This window comes from Corvus moneduloides, chromosome 5, assembly GCF_009650955.1.
Source record: "Corvus moneduloides isolate bCorMon1 chromosome 5, bCorMon1.pri, whole genome shotgun sequence".
NCBI classification, from domain to species: domain Eukaryota; kingdom Metazoa; phylum Chordata; class Aves; order Passeriformes; family Corvidae; genus Corvus; species Corvus moneduloides.
In genome coordinates, this window is record NC_045480.1 from 25,888,920 (window position 1) to 25,915,204 (window position 26,285).

A 26,285-nucleotide genomic window follows, 5' to 3' on the forward strand; every position below is an offset into this window, starting at 1 on the left:
CTATGACACTTGTATGGTCAGGCAGTATGGTGCCTAGTCTAAAAAAAATTCAACAAAGGCCACCAAAAGCTATCAGAAGTTTCTGCAAATTCAGCAGAGAGCACATAGCAGTAGGGCAGTACCACCTTCTGATATCTTGAAATAGTACTACATTTTTATAAGTTTGGCTCAACATTAAGGACTGACAGTAAAATGCTGATAGGTAATGTTAATAGTAAAAACAAAAACAAAAGCCAAACTAAACAAGTATGTAATACAAACACAACAAATAACTAAATAAGTGTCCAAACACCACCAGAAAATTTCTAGAGCTGAGGAACCTGCTCAACTCTGACAAGCCATTGCAATGGCTGGTTACTTTTTAATAAGAAGCTTCACTTTTAAATTTCAAGTTTAAATGTTTCTTCTTTCACAAGTCAGATACTGAACATCTCTTATCAAAGTTTGTTCTCACAGTTATAAATAGATTTTTCAGCACTTAAATTTCTCCTTGATAATTTAAACAGACTGAGCATCTTTAGGAACTAATTAAAGGCCTGTTTCCTAATTGTTCCCTTACTCTTTTTTTTTCTTTTCTCAATCTTCTTCAATACTTTTTTGTTTTAGACTTCAGAACTGAATGTAGCATTCTTTCAGTAATCTTATCAACATCAAAAGGAATCCAGATATTAGTAGGAACATGTAATTCCAGCATTAAACATCATCATCTTGACATTGTTCCTTAAGCTCATGTATAGATTCTCAGTGGAAAAATACATCATTAAAAAAACAATTTGACATTCTCCCTATGATATTTATTTTGCAAAACCTCTCCATGGGTTTCAGTTCTCTCGGCACAACCTTCCCATTCTGTTGTTCTCCGCAAAATGGTTTCCAACCCTTCAGGTTGTCACTGACAACACCTAGAGCATATTTTTTGAAAAACACATGCTCTTTTTGATTTCTTTCATTCTTATTACCTGCTTTCCAGAAACAGTTCATCTTTGGGAAGGAGCTTAGCTGGGTTTAACTGAAAAGATTGATGAAAAAGCAATCTTAAAAATATTATTTCTCTTAATTACTGTATAGTAGATACTTGTTCTCTCTGATTCTAACCAAATGGACCCAAGTGAGATGTTTTGTGGATTGACTCACTTGAACGAGGAGCTATGAAATTGGGGAGGCAGATGGTAAAGGTGACACTGGGAGTGGACAGTGAGAGGCAGATCATCATGAGCAATTTATTCCTGCTAGGCTTGGAATGACAGCAAAAAAAGGAGATACCTCAGCAGCACCTTGCTCATTTCACCTGGTCAGAGGCAGCCTAGGTGTCTCCCAGTAAAGAGGACATGGCATGCCTACACAACGTGTTTGCAACAGGAGAGTGGGCCAGGTCCCCAGCAGTATGAGTTGGAAGTATGCAAATGTGAAGACAGCCAGCAAACAAGGATATGAGGCATTAGGCGAAGCGGCCACAAAGCCTGGCCATCTCTGAGCCGGCGCTAACTGCGCCCTCCCACCTCTACCAAAGAGCACTCACACATTTGCATGAGAGCAGCAACACTGACTCAGAGGCTGTGTTTGTTCTGGTGGCCAGGGTTTGATGCTCTGTGAGACCAGGCACACACGCAGACCAGACTATGCATCGTGAGTATCAGCAACTATGTTTCGGCCAAGTGTTGTCTTCAGCAGCAGGCTTGGTTCAATGGAGAAGTTATGAATGTCCTGAGGGGAAGATCACAGCCTTTGAGGAATCGTATGATTTTAATAAGCAAACACTAATACTATTACTCTTCTCTATTAATTATATTTTACTAGAAATAAAGCCTAGGTTATTTCTGAGAGAGATATTTTTTCCTACATGCATTCCACTTTGACAGTAAACACAACACAAAGATAATCTGTGCAATATCCAATATTGCTTTACCCCAATGACCTGTGAAAAAATTAAAATGGCATTAATATGCTAGCTTTTCAGATCTAGACTGCAGTTGTTGAGGATCTTTTAATTATCTTTAATTACATTAACAACAGAAAAAAAATACTAAAAACCTCTGTAAGACAGAAAACCACACTTGGCTCAAGTACACCTCAGTGTGTTGGTTTTAGGTTAATTTTTAAAGGTAGAGTTTTTCCTTTCATCTATTCCATATTATCTTCCTAATTTTAGCATTTTTATATGAATATTAAGTTAACAGCAAGCAGCTCACATATAATGTTTGTACAACATCATTAAACTTCGTTTGGTGGCACTTTACTCTTAGTGGGTATTTGTGAGCAAAGATAGTAAGGATAAAATATCTCTTGATTCCTTCTACTCAAAGGACAAACAGCTTGTAGCCATTCCCTGAAACATATAGAAAAATGACAGAAACCTGCAGGCAGAATCTTCCTGTGTATGAAAATCATTGCATGAAACAAAAGCTATATGGAAACAAAACTGAGATCAATTCAGGGAATTAAACACCAATAATCACAAAGGTGTTTGCACAAAAACCAAAATACACACTTCCACAACGCAGGCATTCTGGGTCTTTTGACTCAGTTTCCCCACCTACTGGTGTGAATATCCAATATTAAGGACCTCTGGTTCCATAATTCCCTCTCAGTTTTCAGAAACCCTGCACACTATCCATGGTCAATGAAGCTACGGAGCCCGTCACAACGCTACAATGGAAGATGGCCAGGAAGATGTCCCTGTCACACAATGCCGTGGCTGGCTGTGTCACTGCTCCTGCGCGCTCCTCTTGGCTGTCTCCGAGCGAGCTCTTGTGGTCCCCTGCCTTTTGTACAGCCCTGGAAAGGGATTTTCGTACTTCCAAACTGTCTAGCAATCATTGCTTTACAAGTATTATGATCTCTGTGTCAGTTATTTTAACTCTTACTCCAATTCGCTGTGAAATTGGTTCTGGCGAAGCCCCAGAGACCTTTCTCCCTTCTCTCCCCATTTCTGAGGCACTGAACTCTCATACCCCGTGACCCGGGGCTGAGATTGGGTTATGCAGAAGCCTCGCTCGCCCTGCATCAAATTCAAACCATTTTCTGCTTATTCAACCACTGAGAATAGCACCGCCTCGTTACGGCTGCAGACGGAGCTCAGAGGCGCTGTGGAGCAGGCGGCCGAGGCGCGGCGGCTCCTGACCCTTCCGCCGTGCTATCAATAGATGGCAGCAAGAAGCTCCGTCTCTCCCGAGCGCCGCGCGAGGAACATACTCCCGGCGGGAACACAGGACCAGCTTTCCGACAGAGTGCACGCAGCAGGTGTTAACAGCCTCGGCCCATCACGGAATGGCTCGGTGCACGCTGGCAACAAAGCAGAAGTATGGAGATGGCCCTTCAGTAAAATGTTTGCAGTACATTTGGAACCGGTCAATAACAGGAACTGAAATAAAGTTCCCACTTGAAACTTTACTGGTGTGGGTGGAAGTCCTAAAATGGTGTATAGCAATGAGAGAAAGCAATAGTCGAACCAGGTCAGGATGCCCTTTGCAACAAATTAAACCACAAGTTTTAACTCGCAAGCGGTGAGACTTTGGAATAGCCCACTACACAATTTGACCAGTTTGTGTGTTTAGTAGAAAGATGCAACTTATATTACATGAAAATTTGAATGTGCATTAAAAAAAACTTCTCCCTAGAAAAGATGAGTCTTTCAGGAGTGTCTCAAAATTACTGCGTCTCCCCACCCCCCTTGCACTCAATGTGACTCTTTTTTTTTGTCTGGACCAAATTTTTAGCTTCCTGTTTTGTCACTTCCTCTATTCAAAAATATACTTTTCAAGATAATACTTTTTCTGTTCACAGAATGTCTCTTTAATCACAAATAACATTTCCTCACTCTCCACACAGGACACCCCCCCTCTCTCCCCCCCCCCCCCCCCCCCCACCATATCATTCCTTAACGTTCCTTTTTCCTGTCTGTTTTTCCTTTCATTCATTTCTCATGCTCTTAGAGTGAAAACCTTCACATTAAATCATCTCTTTGCAGTCCCGCATGTTGTAAATTCACGGAGTCGGACGGATTATGAAAACTGGCCAAGGGATCTGGTGATCTCTGAAGGATGTGTGAAATGGGAATATGACTGAGCCTTGCTGCTGCCATACAAATGGAGATGCTGCGATGGGACTGCTAGGGAGACACTTTTTACTATGATGTTTGATATATCTGCTCATAAATGTAAATATTTATGCTACAAAACTATTAAAGCAGATCATTAATAATTTTTTTCACACAAAGGATGTTTCAATATAATATCCTGAACAGATAATATCCAGTAAAAGAGGAAAAGATACCTTCTTCAAAGCATTCAGACTAAGAATCTTGAATATCATTGTTCAATTTCAATATTAAAAGGACTCAGAACACTGAATTCAAGACCTTTAATTTCCTGCACCATGCTATATACTTTCAAGAAGTAATTTTGCAAAAGAAGAAAAATATTTTGCTATTCTTTTCAGCAGCTGATCTTTTATTTCTGCTTAAGGCCTCCCAAGTTCTGGAGCAATTAGCAATTTCTTGCACAGATATTGACTGAGTTAAAATGCAAAGTCTGCAGCATCGCTTCTGGATGCCTAAAATCAGTCCTAATGTCAGCAACAGGGGTAGTGCCATTCATATCCATTAGAGTTCTTTCAGTCTGCTGTATGTCTACAGCAGAAAGTGCTATGAGTGCCAACATTAAATTCTGGCTTCTAATCAACAGTGTCATAGTATGCTTGTTAGGTGTTATGATAAGTTGAGCTTGAAGCAGATGGCTACACTCATGGAGGGATCTAACATTTTCATTTTGTGGTCAAGGTTGGGGAATATATGTGCTGGACAAGGTGGAAATGCTTCAGCACATCACCCAGCTCTCCCAGCAGGTTTAAGAACTCTTTTCTCTCTCTCTCTTCTTTTTTTTTTTTTTTTTAAACTTTTTCTTTGCCTCTTTAAGATAAACCTAGTTCACCATGGATTGAAGCCTGTATCATCCACTTGCTTTATGGGCTCTTCTGACTTCACTGGTCACAATCTCTCTCAGAATTCCTTTGGGGATTTCAAAATCATGTAGTTAACATCACCTTGTCTTTAAATTTAGCTAGATGACATCAGGCTTGTTTTCTTGAAGCTTTTTTTTCCCCAGTCTTTCATGCAAAAGCCAAATATTCAGACTCACCACAGAACTCCTTCCTTGTTTTTACCCTGGCAGAATAGCACTCAAGTATTCTTTCAGTCATCTCCAAGCATGTTTAGCTAAGCTTCAGGTTGGGGAGGACTTTCTGCCAAGATGAAAAGAGGCAAAAGAGAGTCATGAGATAAAGTGGAAAAGATTTCCTCAGAAGGGTGAAAACCAACAGTTCTCCTGTGAAGTTCTGATAACAGGGAGATAGCCCGGGGCTGCAATCAGAGGTAAAAGCCCTCATGCTTGTTAATTTATTCTCCTTTTCTAAGCAACAGAGATCACTGCAGAAAGGTATGACTATGGAGATATGGATTGTTGAAGATAATTTATGGTATGCAATTCTATTTCAACTTATCAAAAATGTGCAGAGGAGGGAAGTGACACCTACACTTGCAGCCAGAGGGTGGCCATAGATCTATTTCTGCTGCACTGGAAGCTGCATCCCCCTCTCCTGTCACGATTATTTGCACATCCAGTACCCAGTCAAAGTGCAGTCACATCCTTGCTGTGTGGCAGCATCAGTCATGGGACTGTGGAGTGGGGGAGCAGGCAGAACAGCTAGCTCCTCTATTCGTCCTTGCAGGTCATGGGTGTTGCAGGTTGCACATCTGGCACATGTTGAAAAGAAGCATTGCTTTTCACACAGGGGGTATATGACTGGTCACAGCAGAGAAACTGCTGCAGAGACCTGGAAAGCTGCCAGCAGAAAGGACCTGAGGGTGCTGGTTGACAGTGGTAAAACATGAGCCAGTGGGTGCCCACGTGGCCAAGAAGGTCAATGGCATCCTGGCCTGTATCAGAAATTTTGTGGCCAGCAGGACCAGGGCAGTGATTGTCCCCCTGTGCTCGGCACTGGTGAGGCCGCACCTCAAATCCTGCATCCAGTTCAGGCCCCTCACTACAAGAAGGACACTGAGGTGCTGCAGTGAGTCCAGAGAAGGGCAATGGAGCTGGTGAAGGGTCTGGAGCACAAGACTGATGAGGAGTGACTGTGGGACCTGGGGTTGTTTAGCCGGGAGCAAAGGAGGCTCAGGGATGTTATCACACTCTACAAGTTCTTGATAGGAGATTGTAGCCAGGTGGGAGTTGGTCTCTTCTCCCAAGTAAGAAGTGACAGGAAAATAGTAAGAAGCCTCAAGTTGTTCCAGAGGAGGTTTATACTGATTGTTAGGGAAAATTCCTTCCCAAAAGTGTTGTCAAGCATTGGAACAGGCTGGCCAGGGAAGAGGTTGAGTCACCATCCCTAGAGGTATTCAAAAGACATATAGATGTGACACTCGGGGACATAGTTTAGTGTTGGACTTCACAATGTTAGGTTTACTGTTGGACTAGGTGATCTTAAAGGTAATTTCCAACCTTAGCAATTCTGTAATTCTGTGAAATCAGAGCAGCTTCTGATTGACACCACATTACTTTGGATCTGTGAGCCCTTCCCAGACACAAAGACAGGAGACAGTTCTTAGATGCACAAAGGCAATGGCAACAGAATCACGCTGTAGAAGGGAGGAATTTTGCTATGAAGTGCATCTGGCACATGGACCATATCTCAACTAATACTGGTTTGATGAGCAAAAAATATGAAAAATTATCTATCATTCTCAACAGGTTATATAACTAAAGGAAAGAAGAGTAATGTCAAAGGTTAACACAATGCACAGTCTTCACTTAAAGCTAATCCACTAAACAACATGCAGTCTATACCCTCCAGGAAAATATTTTCCATCATGGAGAATCTTTTCTACAAGAGTTAAGATGGTGTTCTGCAAGCCAGTAATAAGTTCTACTTCGTATTGCACACAATTAGAAATTGTTGCATAGATGAAAACTCTGTTTTGTTATGCTTTATAGATGCATATCAGTGAACTAATTTTGTTATTACTTAATCAAGGTAACAATTAAATTTCATTACCTAAAAAATTCCTTTTATACAGTGATCTTGAAGAAAAGGATGAATACTTTAGATGTTTGTATTAATCAGATCCTGTACCACACAGACCAATTTCAGCATAATTCCCCTAGCGATGATTCTGCAAACTGCATCTCACCTCCGGGTATTTGAGACAACCGTTGTACCAGATTCCCACTGCTTGTTTTATCTTCTTGCTGCTGTTTGCAGTCTTGTAGTCATACACAAGACTATTTAGGGGGAGACTGCAATAAGTGGAAGGGACAACCCTTCCCTGAGCCATTTTTACAAGGCTTATTCCCATCTCTTCTTCTCATTTCACCAGCAGAACAGGGAACACTGTGCCCAGGAATCAATTGCTGGGTAAGCAGCGGCACCTGGCACCTTCTATTGCCCCACACATGTTTAAGGCATTGTAGCCCCCTCGCTAAGTTACTGTGGGTCAGGCTGGTGATGTCTTCTGGTCTCTTTCTCATATTCTGCTAGCATGAACCATCTGTTTTCTGCAGAGATTTCAAATACTTTTCAAAGCTTTTAGAAAGAATAGATTTTATGTCTGAATAATATTCTGTGGTCTTATTTTCAATATGTATTGTGCCATATGTATTTTATCTAGGGGTTTTTTACCTTTTTAAATTTTTTTTAAATTTAGAACCACAAAGTTGTTGGGCCACTGCCAGCTTTTTCAATTCTTTAACCAGGCGTTTCTATGGAAAGGAGGTAGTTTGAATTGTAAAATTAGGTCCTACTCTTTACTCTTTTTTGTTTGTTTGTTTGTTTTGAAAAGAATTGGTTTAGGCATCACAACAGGTTGTGTGACATACTTCATTTTTCATCAGTTTCTTGCCTGGAGGCAGCAAGAACGCTTAAATTTGCAGAGTAAGTGGGGCAGATACAAGAGCCTTTATAAGTCATCAAGCTTCACTCAGTCCATACTTCAGGGAGTTCCAAATAGCAACAGCATCACATCTTGTTTTCTTCATTCTTACTTATGACTCTTTCTACAATATCATAAATTTGCTTCTGCAAGGGAGCCAGAAAAAGAAGGATGCATTTGGTGGCAACAGACAGAAGCTGTCTTCTCAGAAACATGGCAGAGGTGTTAGGAGAGAATTTAATTAGCCCTCATAAAAAATTGAGAAAAAGTGGAAATAAATTTGTATTATTGTTCTTGGGAAAGGAAGAAACAGTGAAGTGGGATGGAGAGAAAAACACATTTTGGATCTATGAAGAAGGAATATGTGCTTTGTAACATTCTGTGAAGTAGCGTGGAAAGGATGGATTTACCATTTCCAAACATCCATGTGACCCTTTTTGAAGAAAACAATTTTAGCATGCAGAGTGAGAGGAAAAATGATAATTTAGATGTCAAGGTGACAATTTTCTTTTGCTTTATGGAATTCTCTTGACACTGTATAGAAATCCATTAGCTACCCTGCTTACTATTCTAATACCTAAATTTTTCCATTCTGTTTAGTATTGCTAGTGAGACCTGCAGTATTTCTTATTCTGAAAGCCTTCAGATATTTTCAAGATGCAGTATTTCATTGTTATGAAATAACAATAAAAATATTTTAAAATAAGTGTGTGGTGTTAATCCTGTTACCATTTTCTCATTGTGTCCACAGTCAAGGTAAATGTAGTCATTATAAACTTATTTTCCCTATGACTTTGCTCAGAATGCTAAGAAAGTCTTATCACTTTATTTCTTTATCTTAGAATAAGGACAATTGTAAAACTGCAGAACTGACCTATGTAAGGCTTTTCAAGGACCAAGATGACAATGATGACCCTTGCTTGCTGTGGGCTTGTTGTGGGCCCACACAACTTGTTTTACAATAACCTTTAACCTGCAGAAAAATAAGATGGGGGAGAGAAAGAAGGAGAGAGAACGAAAGAAAGAATGAAAGAATGACAGAATGACAGAATGAAAGAAAGAAAGAAAGCTCAGTGACTTCACATTATCCCCTCCTTGTCTGGAAACCATAGAAACCAAACTGAAAGTACAGCCAAGAAGTTCGTCATTTGGCTATCTCTGGCTGATCTCCATGGAAACATTTCACTTTTTGTTGAAAGGAAAGATTTTCAAATCAGACAAATGGCCGCAGTCTGACGGGTTATGACATCTTTGGGAAGAATTTAAAGAACAAAAACAATGTCAAGTGTTCCTGTTTTACATACTTGTGTTACACTTTGCTTTCATGCTATTTTATTTAATTACAATTGCAGCTTTTCTTTCAGAGTTGTGTTTGCAAATCAGACATTACATTTGGGGAAAAAGGTAATACCCTGCCAACAAACCAGGGTCTATTCACTCTATTGTCCAATTTAGATGTTACTTGCTGTAAAATATAGAGATTATCCAATACCTTTTTTTTGCATGCTTTGCCTGGAAGACTGAATAGAGGTGTAGAATGTGTCGTAACAACTAAAACTGAGAGTTAAGAAAATGTTCAACACCAGCAAGTCACACCTCTCAGAGTTATCCTTTCAGGAACTCTGCAGAGCCAGGAAGGTACTTCTGCCTGCTTCCCACTGCTTACCTTTTGAATTACAATTAAAATAAACACTGGATGATCATGGAAAAATCTACAGACACAACAACTAATATGAAAGGAACTTCCATAGGACTCAAGGCTTTTATTGATCCCTCATAAGTCTTTGGGCACTTAGAGTACATGCCTGTGAGGGTGCTTTCATCAGAGGTAGAGAGGTGGAGTGACCTGAGGATCTTACAGAGGCTTCAGAGTATGGTCATATCCCATATGCATATGGTCGGTACCCAGCAGTTCAGCCACATCAGCAGCAAGGCTGCTCAGGGCACAAAAGAGAAGGCTCTGAAAGACTCCTCCTTTACAATGGCATTTAGTTGTATGTAGGTACCATCTACACTGTATCTACCACTGTGTGTAAGATGTGTCTAAGCAGTACAGATACTCTGCTGAACTACAAATTCTGCACTGAAAATTAAAAAGTCTTGTTACAAAGTGATTTGAGGTACTAAACCATAATTCATTTGTCCTTAGGCAGTTCCAAGTTACTGCTGCAACTATTCTATCCTATTCTAAATTTTTACTTGCTTCTTTTACCGGTAATACATATAGTATAAGTGAGAAGAGGGTAAATTTTTCTGCTAATTTAAATACACACAGAAGCTCCACTGCCAGAAAGCTCTTAGGCAACAAAGGAAGGAAAAATGCTGATGCCATCTTACCTTAAACAGAAAAAAGAAAAGAATCCACAGCCACCCTAACACTATTAAAGAATTATTCTGTTTATCATTGTGTACAGCTCAACAAAGTACAGTGCATATGGGATATGACTTACAGTCTTAGAAAAGCCTCTCAATTTCTCTGATTCATCATGCAATGAATATTATTTCCAACATTATTGCATTATGACTTAGCTAATGCCTCATGGTGGCAGTTTATTACACTGCTCCTATCAGTGACCTACCTGCAAAGAGATGGTGACAACAGAAATTAATGTAAGAGAAATGTCACCAGCAATGAAGAGACATCATCTGACTTCAGCTACAGACAAACTGTCACTGAACAAAAGAGAGAAAATATGCTGATGCTTTTTGAAAGACTGTCAAAAAGACTGCAATGAATTATAGAGACAGAAGTAAACAGAGCAGGAAACTCAAGGAAGTAATGAAAAAACATTCATTAAGAGAAAGTGATGGACAAAATATGGCTCTGCTGAAAGTTTTATCAAACAGTCAAAGTAAAATAATAGTCCAGAGACAAGAGCAAGAAGAAGGTTATATCTACATAGTTAGAAGAAGTTACTTTACCAATATACAGATAAAGATTTGTATGAAAAAGATGACAGAATTTGGTCCAGAATATTCAAATCTGCTTAAGAAGTATTCTAAATATTTTGACCACATCTGGCTTCTCTGTACAGTTCAACAGTTAGGATCTAGAATATCAGTGGGAAGATGCCCTTTGCATTAAAACCCCTCTAATACCAAAATATAATAAAACAGAATACAATAAAACAGTTGTGCAGGAGCAAACTACAGGATTTAGGTTAGGTTTGCTCAATGATCTTAAAGGATTTTTTTAACCTAAATGATTTTGTGATAAAGGTGGTTAACAGTGGTATAGTTATTCCTCTCACTGCCCATAATTATGGTATGGATATGTCAGTTTTGTAGACTACTTGATCTGTTAACATATGAAGGGTGTCTATTATTTTAACCGGTATAGCAGATTGACATTTTCCAGCTTGATTCCACTGAAGTTTGGGTGACTTTTTTAATTGTCTCTTGAGAATTCAAAATCAATCTCAGGAAATTATTGAAGTTGTTGTGTATGGGGAAAAAAAAGGCATTTTCTATTTGTGCTTATGTGGATTAACTGCCCAAACCCCAGAAGAAAGGTGATTGACTTAATAGTACCCAACAATGTCAATCTAAAAGCTGTCTTTGTGTCCTGATGCATATACAGAAAAAAGGGGCTGTAGGCAAGGCATCCAACTTGTTCTGTTCAGCACTGCTGCTTCCCAGAGTATCGGTTTCAAGAGATCCATGGATCAGCTGGAGAGAACCTAGAGGAAGACAAGAAAAATAATCAGACGGTTACAAAATGTCCTAGAGGGAATGATTGAATTAATTGCAGCTACTTAGTTTGGAGAGAAGAAAGCTAGAAAGAGACTGAGCAGCCTTCTGATATGCAAAATCTTCTTGTAAGGAGAATAGATCAATCTGTTTTCTGTGTCCATTGCAGGAAAGTCAAGGAACAACAGACTTATACTGCACCTGGGGGATTTGGTCTAGAGATCAAGAGAGATGTGTTTCTAGCCTTAAGCATTGTCATACTTTTCCTAATAGAAATAGAGAAATTTCCTTCACTAGCAGTTTTTGAGACCACATCACACAAACATCTGTCAGGAACTACTTATACCTAATAGGTACTGCTTGAGCCAGAAGAACTGGATACATCAGAGTTTACCTGCTTTACTCTGGAGGCCAGAGCCACAGACCCCTTCGATGGCAACTGAGGCACAGGGCAAACTTGATTCCCTTCTTTAACCGGGAAAGCCAAAGGGGAACTCATCACTTACTTGTAAACCACTGGTCACGTTATTTCAGCTGTGCCAGACTAGACAGCCTCCCCAGGTCCTTAGACCTTGTTTCCTACAATATTCCAAAATGAGGAATTGGGAGTGGTAGAAACAGAGCATTTCAGCTTTTTAACATGTGACAAAGCAATCACGCTTGAAACTTGAATTCTAGTGTGAAAACAAGACTTAGATATCAGGTGAAAATAGATTTGGATTAAGATAATTTAGGGAACTTTAAGTATCGTATGTGGCATAGCTGTTAGAAATTTTTTTTAAAAATCCTCCTCTGGATGCTTACTTGCAAGTCACCTCTTTGTATGAAAAATAAAGGATACAACAGCATCTCCCCACCCCTCCTCTGTCAGGCCTTTCCCTTTCCCTCCAGTAGGACAGGAGGCTGCATGAGCTCCTAGGACATTGACAATCCTTGAAGGCAGTAAATATTCCTTCAGCAATAAAAAGCCAGGCAGTAGTGATATAGGGCAACCAATAATTACTGTGCAATTTAGATAAAGCACCCTTCAAATGCTAATTTAAAAAAAAAAATTATTATGCTTCAAAAACTATGAATGTGCATCACTACAGGGTAGTTTTAGACTAGAATTTCCTGGATTTCTATATTTAATAATTACACTTCTATTGTTCTTGCCTCAATTGAAACTATTTTGTGGCTACTAAGACCACCCTCGCATGAGCCTCTTCTTTGCTTTCACACAAAAATATGAAAATTTCCCCTTGACTTTTCTTGCTGTAGCTTGTAATAGAACTGCATCTGGAAACATCGTACCATATTCTTATACTACTTTTACAGCAGGAACTGCTAAGTACTTTGGCTCGCTTACAAATTCCTCAATTCACTAAGATATAATTGTGCTGTGATTCATGCCTTTGCTAAATCTATGCAAGTTGTGGGCATGATTATTAACATCACATTAAACCCTAGAACTAAAGAGATTAGCAAACAGATTTTTTTTTCCTGGACATTGGCACTTGGGAGATAAATTACACTGTCAAAATGTTTAAGGAAAACAAAGCACAATTATGACAGAAATGCTTTTATTTTACAGATTGCTCTATTTTGAAAGAGTTCTGCAATTGTTATATGGCAAAATATAGCATAATTTGAGCATTTGTTTATCCATGGAATAGCACAAGCACAGCATAAAACAACCTTAAGTGTTCAATTCAGGAACTTACAGTATTATTTCTTAATTTCAATAGAATTTCACACTCAGAATGTTATAAGCCTCTGTAGTGACATTCAAATAGGCCACTGTATGTCACCTTGTAATTTCTGTGAAGACCATAACATGTCTTTGAACTGCAACCATTGGGCCACACATGGCCTCACTGACTTCATTTCAAATTTAAGTTTTGCTCGGTTTCAAATTTAAACTGCTGCCTTTTCTTATGAGTTTTTCTGCTGACTGGTATCTCTTCCCAGCACACGTATGCATCAGCTATGATCAAATAATCATTCAACTACACTAAAAATCATGGGCTCTTACTTTTCATTTCTAGGCAGATTTTTATTTTTTTTCCCACATCCTCTAAATGTTTTGCTCAGCAGATTTTTTTCTAGGATACTGCAGATTTTCCAAGGAGGGAAGGGATAAATTAGGAAACTGTCAGCCAGGGTAGAAGGGGTGAATTAAATTGGTAACAACACATGCCATTGACTTCACAAAACTCTAAAGTGTGTTAAAAAGTAACAGGAATTATACTGTGGCTGCAGAATATTGTCACTGCAGCTTCTCAGGAATTTCTCATGTAAATTTACAGAGGAATTCCAGCGGAGAAGGGAAGTCTGACAAGAAATAACAGCTTAAACTTTTTAAATGGAAAATTTGATGACAAGGATGTCTTGCCAGGCCAGTTGATGGTGGCAGAGATAACCTTCTTAAATAGTTCTAAAAATTTATTTTTTATGTCCTTTCTCAGCAAGATCATTGCAGAGAGCTGTGCTAAAAAATTGTGGTTAGGGAAAAATTATACTCTATGCATCATCCATCACTAGGAATCTCTGTTAATATGATGATGCAATCTAAACTAAACAAAGATTCTGATGCGTTTATCATCATTTATTTTGTCACATGCATAAAACAAATAGATGAATAAAAAATACTTATCTCTAAAGCCACTAAGGAAATTTGCCTTATTAATAGTGCCTTGAGGTTTGAAATAAATGCTGTGTTACTGTTACCCCTTTTACAAGTAAATCCTATTACTTAAAAAATAAATAATTGAAGCACATCAGTGCCTCTAGTCACTAATCACTCACATCTAAGAGCTTTCTTGTGGCAATTGATTGTCTTGGTAGTTATACACTAAAATATTTTCAGATAAAATGTACTTAAATGCTTTTGGCACAGAACAAAGGAGATGAAAATACTTTTACGTTGTTTTTGTCAGAAAATTGTAACATCAAGACCACACAGATTTTTGGTGTCTGATAATAGGAGCAGATCAAGGCTCACTCCTAATAAGGTAAAATATTGCATTCAGATGTTCAGCACACTGAATACACACCCATACACAAGAGAGACTTGCAGAGATTTTGGAGCTACCTTGTGCAGGAATATAATTCACTTTAGAGAAGCTCTGAGATAAGAGGACTAGCTCAATACACCGGACCAGGAATAGCAAGAGTCTGGAGAGATGGGAGCTTGCTTTCTGAATGTCCAGCCTGAGCAGCTGGTTATCGTCGCCACCACAGATGGGTGGGAAGGGGAACCATGCCCACAGTGGTCCACAGGCTTAGGGACAGGTCTTGGGGCTCAGGTCTGGCCAGGGCAGAGCAGGAGGCACAGGGACTGGCATTAAGCAGTTGTGGTTGTCATTGTTAAGGATGCGGGACACGGCACCACAAGTAGGCTGCTGACACAGCAAGCCTAAAAATCATCCCGGTGTTTTTTTCAGTCAGAGCTCACTGTTGAAGCATCTTTCCTTTCAAAAAGCCTGAATGAACATTCTTTCATCTCTATAGCTCACTGCTGGTAATACCAAAAAGCCTAAGACTCAGAGCTGTATTATTCAACATATTACTGAGAGTAATTTCATCATGACAGCCATGGCATAATTCAAGTACACCACATAACAATCAAACTAAGAATTACTAGGACTATAATTTCTTGATTAGCTTTCATAAGACTTCAAAAAGACAAATACAAGCAAAAGTTTCAACCTGGTTAGTCTGCAGTTATCAAAAAGCCTGCTGTATTAAGAGAGGAACAGGTTCCAGGTTAAATCTCTTTTTAAGCTAAAACATATTAAGTAAATATTCAAATCAATGCATAGTACTAACCTGCATAATCAGTTGCTGGTCAGACTGCAGCAGAAGAATCAAAAGCTAGTGGGCAGTAGGTAAAGGCTAAAGTCATTAACAGATTAGCAGTGAAAGATGATTTTGTTTTGATCAGAGACAAATAAGGATAATTACCAACCATCCTTTTTTTTTCCCCCTAGTCAGTTTGCCTATCCCAAGCCTCAGCCTTGTTATAATGATAATGGCTGTTAAGCTTTGCAACTATAAACATGACAGAAGACTTTCATGACTCTTTTCTTCTAAAAATATTAATGTCAAAGAGTAGATGACACAACAGATAACAAGCAATTTCTTGCTTCATTTATCACAATTTTCTTGTTAGCTACAGGGCTCTTTTTAATGACAGTTCAAGCATTGGTTCAGCTACTTACTTTCTTGCTTCTGACAAGTTCGTAATTGTTAGTGTCCTCCTTGATCCAATGCAACCATTAGCAAAAGAGTGCAGCACTGAATCTGACGTCATCATCTAATATCTACCAAAGAAACACCAAGAAAAAGATTTATCGATGAGTTTCGTTTGTTTTAAAAATAATGACTGTAACCCAGAAGACTGACTAATTAGTTTTCTGAAAGAGTAGCTCATTAAGCTGTTATTAACAAATACTCATTTCTCAGGCCCTATGATTGTTGTAATACTAGACAATATCCATATGCAAAAGAGAAAATTAGTGATGCTTTCTAGATAATCTTTTTAAGGCAATATTAGCCTGTTGCTTGTAAAAGGAAGAGGAGTACAGAACTTGTCAAAACAAGAACTGCAAGCATCATTTAACCACTGTTTTTTAGTGTTTTTGGTTATTTAGAATTTTGGTAACATTTTTACTTTCCTCAAGTAAATAACAGTAAAGCTCTGAACCACTGTTATATTAATTTCTCTTCTACTGGAAATAACCTCTGCTCCTGCTATGGCTCGCTGTATGTGCCATGCTTTAAATCAGACAGGACTAAGCCGTTTGCTACTCTGACAAATACAAATGAAGGCCATATGCACGCATGGTATGGTGACTGTTTAAGGGTTATGGAAGCAGAAATATATTGTGAGAAGCTGTTTCCATCAGGTGTGGATGCAGCAGTTGTAGTCTAGTCATAGGCATCACCTGTAGGTAAAATTTGCAGCTATAGATGACAAGAAAAAATACTGCGCTTCATCACTGCATTACTGACCACACTTACTTTAAAAGTCTAAAAGTTAAGACTGTGATTATGAAGTTATGATTAGGAAGTATTTATTACCCTGTATTATCACTTTAAATGGGGATATTACTAAGAACATAACTGTTTTATTTAAATTTAATCTCTGCTATGGTGCAACTACATAAAGAAAAATCATGACCATTTTAGCATGTTTCAGGGGAGATAATTGGATTGGTATGCTTGTATTTCTAACCATACAAAAAGAGGATCCTGAGCCAGTTGTAAACAAGGGAATGAAATAAACTTAGTGTGAATGCAATTCATACTTCTTATAATACACCATGATAGTGTTCACAAATGTAGGAGAGTATATCACTCTTACGTATCCAAGGGACCTCCTGGTTTTCTTTAAGACATGCATTTGCACATTAAAAGCATCAGATAATTCAAAGTAGATGTTTACATAAAAGTACACTAAAACATGTTTCATGTTTATCTGAACAAGTTCACTGATCCTTCCATATAAATTCTTAAACAAGTTGGTTTTATTTTTACTATTTAATCATTTAATCTGTAAAATTATTTCATTTTCATACACACATATATTGGTTTTGCAAACTATAATTATTGTACTACTCATTGTTGTTGAAAGAGTTCACTGCTACCTGCCTTAAAGCTTAGGCTGATTTTGTGTTACCGATATTCCCAGGAACCCCACCTGAAAAAGAGTATTTGGAAGCATCTTGGAAAGCAGGACCTGACTTTATTAAAACCTTAGGATATTTGATGCTCAAATGTCTTTATTACTTAGTTTATAAACATCTTGAACGCAGTATGTTAGTGCTAATGTTAAGACAATGTGACTATGCACTGCCATTAATCCATTACTACCTGAAAGGCTGCAATGATTCATGTTGAACTGTTGCATAGTTTGTTCCTTCTTATTCTATACAATTAAATTTGCTTAAAAACAAAATTGAAAAAAACCTTCTAGATTTTCTTTTTCCCATCATGATTATTTTCTATTAGTACATCTCTTACAGCGTGAAAATTTTAGTGTTAAGAAAGTTAATCCAGGACATACAGGACTGTTGCCTTTCATACTATACTTTATATATATACTTGTCATCTTCCAGTTATTCACTCAGTCAGTTTATAGTTTACCCTGTTACATGATATTTTACTATTCTTCCACTTTGGCTGGTTCCTTGTATTTTAACTTATCTGAACCTCCATAAGATGTGCTTTCTATATTCATGATAATTTGGATGTTTTTCTACAAACCTTTTTGCATTTTCTTTCTGTGGAGGAGAAGAGAACATTTTTGAAAGTCTTTCCTTCTTACTTCAAAACTAACTAGATTGTTACAGAACTAATTAAAGATTTTATATCATGGAGCAAGACACTGTATGCTTTAGATCATATCATACCAAATAAACTTTAAAAATAAACTGGAAGCATAGCTAGAGAAGGCCCTGTGGCCTAAAATTATTTTTCATTTTTTTAATGTGTGAAATGGTGCAAATCTTTTCATACAGAAATTATCACAGAAACATATGCCTGAAGCCAACTCAGATTCCAGAAAAACAGGACATTAAAGTAGAACCAAAAATACTAAAATCTTCATGCTCTCGGAGAATAATGATTCCCTCTCTTGTGTAAAAATATTGTGTTTCAATTTACTGACTTAATTCCCAGTCAAGCCCTTTGATGAAGATGAACAATTAACCTTCACAGCACACACAAGTTCATCAGGGTTTTGTGAGTACAGTCCCAGTGTGTTGCTTCCCAAATTGGGACCTTACACACCACGGTTCAAAAGGGCTGGTGCAAAGAATGAGAAGGCAGATCCTCATTTTCCTTTTAGTATTCCTCCGATCTTGGATTTAACTCCTCTTTTTTCTTTGGCTTGGGTGCCTCGTGTACCTGTGCAGTTTAGTGACTTGGCCTAAAAGGCGTATTTTTTGACAAAAATTTGTAAAATATATATATAAAATAATTTTTTTCAGAGTATATGCAGGTAAACAGTACATATGCTTCTACTTTGGTTAGGGCAACATTTACCACTACCCAGTTAGGAATGGTGCACCTGTGAATCTTCCTGTATATTTCAACGTTTTCTGTCATTACTGTAGCCTCATGGCCTGCAGCCTCATTAGTTACACTACTAAAATTCAGGAGCATCTTTCAATAAACCTCTGCAGCTTTACAGTGTCTCACATGCAACTTCTTCATTTTATTTTCTCCTCCAAAATAGGTCCATCCCAGTTCTGAGTCTTCAAATTTTCTACTTAAATCCAATTTTGTTCCATTTTAGCCTCTTTTCAGATGTGAATGTTTTTAGTTCTCGTAGTATATTCTGATTTTGTGCTGTGAAATCCATATTTTTCAAAGCTCCCCGTGACACTGCTTCATTGGTGCTATGGGTTATTCACTGTTACGTCAATCTAGGCTGAAAATTTCCATGACTTCAGGAAAAAAGTCATGGATTACACCTTGCCAAAAAGTTACTAGTTTAATAGAAAAAGCTACAAATGGAGAACAAATCATTTCTGAGCAGGAAAACTCATTAAATCTATTTTCCTGTGTATGGAGAAGGAAACAGCTCATGTTTATATGGTTCCTTTCCCACATTGCACTGGGTGATCAGTAAACCAAAGAGAAGGTAGAAGTCTGGAACTCAGAAGGTCCAGAGTTTCTGTCAGAGGGAGAGCTAGATCTCTCACCTCTCACCAGCCATCTACAAAACTAGGATCAATTTCATGTTTTTGAGATCTTTACCCTTTTGTCACATTTGGTTGAAAATTTTGGGAGCTCTGAAAAGTTATGCCACCTTTTGGGAAGGGAGAGGAAAGAGCTGATACTAAAAGCGTTGTGGAAATGCACAGCTCAGCATCTGGATTTCTGGGCTGTGAATCGTGCTACCTGCCACTTGGCAAAGTGGCCAATGTGGTAGAGGTCACTTGCAGTTAGGAAATGCAGCTGAACTGCAGCGATGGCATACAGAGCAACACCCCAGAGGGGTAAATGGACCAGAAATATAATCTGAGGCTGAAAATAGCTTCCAGGGCTCTGACCAAAACCGGAGTATTTCATAGCTGCTCAAGTGCTCTGACCACATTGAAGCAAAAACAAGATGTTCTGAGTTGAAGAATAGTCACCAAGAATCCTAAACTAGCATTAAATATGTTTGAAAACAGAAATACCGTGACTTGGGTAAAGAATTACTGCTAGGATTCACCTCAAGACCTAGACAATTATATCCTAGAGTGTAAATGGGACTTGTGAATAGTATTTCAAACACTAGATTCCATTAGGTTATTGTTCCCATCTGAATGTGATGGTTATTTTAGAGTAAGAGTTGACTAATTTCTTTTCTAAAGAGTATTGAAAGAAGAGGTTGGAGGTGAAAAGAAATAAAGGACTAGATGCTGAATTGTGCTTGGCTCAAGTGAAACCAAGGAGAAGTCTTTATACATCCTGCTGATGGAAGCATTTAACCTAGGGAAACCTGGAGCAAGGTTTTAAGCTACTGCTATAAAAAGCATTAGTTTTTCATTTTCTCTTTTGTTGTGCCACATATCCTTTGGAAATTGAGAAAACTAGTTTGTTTTACATAGGCTACCAAGACTATTTACTTGTAGTGATTATTAACCTGAACCAAATACAATACACTGTCCAAGAGGTGACATTGTCTCTGCACATTAATAATCCTCTACAAAGATGGCAGTCAATGGTCCATGTTTTGCATTGCTCAGAGATTGTGTGCCTCTCATAAATATGGTGACACTATGTAGATGGTTTAAAATACTCTTAAATTATAAAACCATAAATGCCTTTCCAAACTTACTTTTCTTTAGGAGAGGTCAGAGGTGGAATCTCCAGCATTTACCTTTGGTTTGTGGAGCAGCAATGTCAAAACGCCCACTTCCCACTGATGTTGAGGTGCCAGGCAGAATTTGTCCAGTCAGAACATTGTTAGCTCTCCTTCACTCAGTTCGTGGATGATTTCTGCGCCTATTTCCAGTTAATCCATTGTTCCATTCACCCATTCATCCACCCATCCATTTTCTGAATACTCCTCCAGCCAGAGGTTTACAGATCTCAAGATGATGTACACAGCAGTGCAAATTGTACCACCGAAGTTTGTCACTCTGTAAATCAGAGTTAAGCTTATCTTGAGTGGTTTCGGCTCGAGTGGTTAACTCTACCAGGACCAAGGAAAAACTCACAGCTCGTACCTGTCTCAACAAGCACACCTTATGCTGGTTTTAGTCTGACCATGAACAAAAGACTATGCAGCGCAAGCATGTAACGGGGGACCATGGCTAGCAGCAACAAACAAAATTTTAAAAAAATAAAAAAACACAAAACAGAAAAACCAAACAAAACAATATTCACTATAATAAAATAAAAAACAAACTGAAACAATAAAAAGGAAATTCACACAAAATGAGACTGGGAAACAAAACTTGAAGACTTTATTTCTGAAGATAATTTGATGTAATTAGCAAGTTAGAATCATAGAATCAAAAAGGTTGAAAAAGACCCTTAAGATCATCAAGGCCAACCATCAGCCTAATAACACCACCACGTTCGCCACTAATGTCCTCAAATGCCATATCCACACATTTTTTTAACACTTAGAGGGATAGTGAATCCAGCACTTACCTGGGCAACCTATTCCAATGCTTTGTAGCCCTTTCCATGAAAAAAATTTTCCTAATACCTAACCCAAACCACTTCTGGTTGGAGCTTGAGGCCATTTCCTCTCATCCTGTCACTTGCTACCTGGGAGAGGAGACTGAGCCCCACCTCACTAACATCCCCTCTCGGGTAGTTGTAGAGAGTGATAAGGTTCCTCCCTGAGCCTCCTTTTCTCCAGCCTAATTCAAATCTAGTTTGAAGCTCTCTCAACAAGCCCTGCTAACTCTTAAGGTAAGATTCTTTTTCTACTTTGAGACAGGTGGACGCCATTTGTTCCCAGCAGGCTCAGTGGCATATAAACCAACCCATGACCAAAAACCCCAAAATTCTGCTGCTAACACCAATCTCAAAGCATCCCTTCATCTGCATGGTTTTCCTGTTTCTTGCCCCATCGTTCTCTGCAAATGGCAGGAAAAGTAATATTACAATCTTTAAGTCTAATTACATTGTGGAATACAGACAGTAAAACTAGGTTTGAAATTCAGCAGACTTTCATCTATAATGGAAAAAAGATGGTATAATTCAGCTTTGGAGATGTAACTAAATGCCAGGCTCGACTAACTGATCCCATAACTTTGCTCCAAGTGTTCATTTTGTACATCCACATAATCATAATAAATGCTACTCTGATTTCCTATTTTCAGAGACTGAAGCGGCACAAATATAAAACAGTTTTTGGCATCAGGTGGGACATGCATAACTTAAAGTTCTGCCAAAATATTGTACAGGAAAGGAATTTCACCCTACTACTTCACATGCAAAGACAAAAAGACATTCAAGGTCTTTACTTGTCCGTTGACTGCTCTGAAGGGGGAAGAAGCAAATAAGAAAATTCACATAGTATGAAAAAGAAAATACCATTAATTTCTCTATGAAAAGTATTGCAGAAATTAAGGGATACCAGTTGTGTGTTCTGAAACATTCCAGAAAGTATTGTTCCATTTCAAAGGTAAAAGAGAAAAAGATTTACCTGCTAGTACCTCATGAGACACTTGAAAATACCATTGCATTTATAGAGTGACAAAAACCTTAAAGCTCTCCCAGATGCTCATGCTGACATCCTGTGCTTCAAATATAATAGAAACATGAGGTGGGTTTGTTGTTCTGTTTTGTTTTGTTTTAATTTTGACAGGTTTAAAATGAACTGTATTCTGAAGAACAAATTAGAACTGTGTCACATACTCCTTTTTTCTATGTTACTGGCAGCGAGAACCTACGGGAATACATCTCGAAAGCTTCTTTGCTTGTTTCTGACATACCCTGACAAGAAGTAATTACAGGCCACATACATTCTTTCACAACCCTTTCTGAAGTGGCTTTTAAAGATAGATAATACAGGGCTCCTTGTTTTTCACCTGTCAGTGCCCTCCTGTTCAGAGCTGCTGCCATTTCTTGCACACCTAGGCAAGAAGGGTCTCTGGAGAAGAAGTTGTGCCCAAGAGGAGATTCTAGGAAACAAAAGCACCTTAGCCCAAACCTAACAGAGCCCTGGTGTGATGAGGCAGATTTTACACATGCAGGCTTTTTTTCTGTGTTAACTGTATCAGTTATTTACAATGGTCCACAAATGTCTGGATATATGCAGAACATTTTGGATACCTCAGAAACCTCAGCTTCCACATGCTTCCAGATCAGGAGACATGCAAGAAAAGCAAACTGAATGTCCCAGGAGTCACTGTGGCCATTGTTTACTGTGAGGGCCAGGATAACTCACTGCATGGACCTATAGCTGCAAAGGGTGAGTAGCAACCCATGGCCAGGAACTGTGTCAGGAATGTCCTGATCCCAAAGAGCCTAATTTTTCTTCAAGAAAGAAACAAATCTGCACCTTATTGGAACCAGAAGAAATTGCAGTGGAACTCACATTTCAGCGAAATTTTGCCCTGGTATTCAGACTAGTAGACATATTTCACTGAGACCCAAGGATTTTTTTCACTCTAAAAGTTAAAGGCAGGCAGGAAACACGCAGAAGCACTTTTGAGCACAGTAAAAAATTACTGCTTTTCACTGAACCAGTCTAAAAGTAAAAAAAAAGCTATCAGAATAGGTCTTGTGACCCATAATCCCCCCCCCACCACCACCACCACCACCACCATTTCAGGGACTGGAGGTATAGGCATGACTGTAAGACTAGGAGGCTGGACTTAGACTCCTCTGTTGTAAAAATAAATTGTGTAGAAATGTATTTGTTCCTCTCTGGCATTTCAGTTGCTATACTATCCCCTCACTGACATGAGCAAAGACTTTCTTGGCAGGCTTTGATTGAAATTTGGTCCCCTTAATGCTGATAGAATTATTACAGCTAAGTGATTTCATTATCAGCAGTAAATGGTAGGACTTGCTATTTGGCCATATCAGTTTCAAACCAAAGGAAGATGTTCAGTTCTGCTGACTAGAAGCTCTCGGAATTTCTAGCTAAAAGTCCATAAAATGCAAGATTTGGAAATAGCTGCTAAGGCATTATGCTTAACTCACATTTGCCCTTGAATTTTAGTACAGGACAGGATATTTTGGCCAGATTGAGGAGGATGAATACTGTAAACCTTGCCATGACCTCCTTAGAAGGGAAAATTTGCCAGCAATCTGTCTTTCAGATTTATGCTTGACCATATCAGTAGGCTGAATGTTAGTCATTTCATTCCAAGTAGGTGAGTAGTATCACGCATTAATGCAGTTAGCCAGGTGTGGAGTGCAGTGGAACAGGTTAATGGCATTGTCGACTTGAGAGAGATCTGAAACGGGCTTTGATATAGGCAGCAGAATTTCTGAGGCATACTCCATTTATTCAAATTTTAAATGTTAATGGTATTTTATTAGAAAGAAGCAGCTGAAATTAAACATGTAATAACTCAGAGAATAGAAATATACGCACAGATACAAGTATTCTTAAATGGCAACATGGTTCCTGAGTCATTATGGCATTTCTTTTCCATTAGTCACCAAGAAAAAAAAATATTACAAATACCACTGATGGGTGTTTGGACTGGTGATTTTATCCATCTGTTTAGCTAATCATAAGGAAACTCAGTTTCTCTGAGTCTGTGTATGTGTGTGAATATAAAAATACATCTTTTATAAATATACATATATGTATATATACATATTAGACAAGCATTTATTATGTGACTCTTCAGTTAGAGAAATAGCTGTACAAACGATTAACAATAGCTTGAAATCTTTGTTGTAACCAAGTGGGTTACAATGAGGTGGGTAGAGGATCATATATGCTGTGGTTACTATAGTTACAGTGTGTCTCTCTCTGTCTCTTTAATGAGGAACTAATCACTGTTCTCTGACCAAGACACCCATATTTTGCTCGTTTGCCTCTTCACCCACACCAGGCAGCATTTCTTTCCCAGGGGAAGGCAGATATATCAATATTAACCCTTTGGAGCAAAAAACTCCTTAACTAGCTCATCCCAAACCCTGCTGAGTTTAATAATGGGCAGGAATCTGACGTACCTTGGCAGCAGAAACCACTACCCACCTCCCCACAGCTAGCAGAAACCCTAAAGGGCTTCTAAGCAGTTACATGTCTTACATTTCTATTTCCACCTGTCAATAAATTGAATATCAGAGATGGAAAAAAAGAAATCGGATTTGCAAGTATTTAATGAACAGCTTGATACAAGGCCCCAAGACTTGGTAGTTGTGAAGATTAAAGAAACCCACGGGCTCTATATGCACACATAGTAGCTTTTCCCCCCTCCGAAATTATGTCTTACAGCAGTAGGAGATGAATTGTGACCCAAATCCAGGAAGGGATTGAAGGGCTCACATCCAACAACTAGGATGCTCTGCTTCTCAAAATATCTGCCAGCTGCCTTCAGTACCTCCCTTCCCAGATCTATTTAGATCTTTCCTTCAGGCAAAAAGGACAAGACTCAGGGCTGTAAACATAGGTGCCAAATTCCCTTTTTAGGCACAGCTGGGTTTCTGAAACCAAGCCTTACCATGTCAAAATCTCACCTGCTGATCTGGTAGGTACGAATTTCTCAGTACCCTGAGCAAGTGCTCTTTTACACAAGGATCAACAAGGGAAATTTAGGGCTATCAAGCTTCATAGTACATCTTTCTAATGTGTGGAACAGTACCCCACGAGGCTGAGGAGTCTGTTATCAAATGCCCTAACTCATGGGTAAGAGTTATCTGAAGAATGATTATTACAATAACCAAGTACTGACCATTTAATATCACTAAGTAAGTGCAATATTTTATCTTTTCTGTTTCTGTCCTTCTGCACTATAAGTGATAAACATCAGTGGTATTAGTTGGATTTGACAGTATGTTTTACTGAGCATGAGCTCAAGCTAAAAAATAACCAATAAAGAAAAATCTGTGTTAATGCCCTAAATACCAGGTACATCTATCACTACTGTAAGCTACAACTTTCAGCATTTCCAGGTTAAATTATAGGCAGGGTTAAGGTTGAAGAACAAGGGCTCTATTAAGCTTCATCACAGATTTTCCTCAATTTAACTGACAAGCTGAAATTGCCCCTACTTGGTCTTTGCCTCAAGGAAATGAGGTTTAAAGTCACCATGGATTCACATCTCTGTGTGAATATCTATGTTTGTCTGTATCCCTGTGAGCTCTTCCTCTTTTGCAGTCATTGCTATTTATCAGATGAATATGACAGAGTTGAATGTGCTATTGTAAATACCATAAATATGTTAAGAAATGTCTTTAACAACTTAAACATTTTCTATCTCTACTTTATATCCTAACTTTATGTTCTTAATTACACCATTTTTCTTTTCATATTTTCATGAAGATACTAAGTTTTGTTATTATAGGTGGCCAGAGAGAGAAGAAAAGATGTGCGAGTGTCAAGGTAAAGTTTGTGTTGTGATTTCAATCCATCTGCACCAGGGAATCCAGATACAAGACACAAAAATGGGGTTTCATTGGTTTCAAATATGGGCAAAATGTTATTGACATCCAAAAATCAAACTAAAATAAAAGTGGTTTATTACTTTATATTTGAAACAGGAAAAGT

The 26,285-nt window shown here is 38.4% G+C and overlaps 1 long non-coding RNA gene across 1 annotated transcript; it reads right to left on the reverse strand.

The window, feature by feature from the left end:
- Positions 1-381: 381 nt before the first annotated feature.
- Positions 382-12,690, reverse strand: LOC116444542. The gene is made up of 3 exons (XR_004240376.1): positions 8,799-12,690; positions 5,136-5,238; positions 382-3,282 (listed from the first exon to the last, which is right to left on the reverse strand). It is a non-coding gene; the product is annotated as an uncharacterized LOC116444542 (long non-coding RNA).
- Between the last annotated feature and the right edge of the window lie 13,595 nt (positions 12,691-26,285).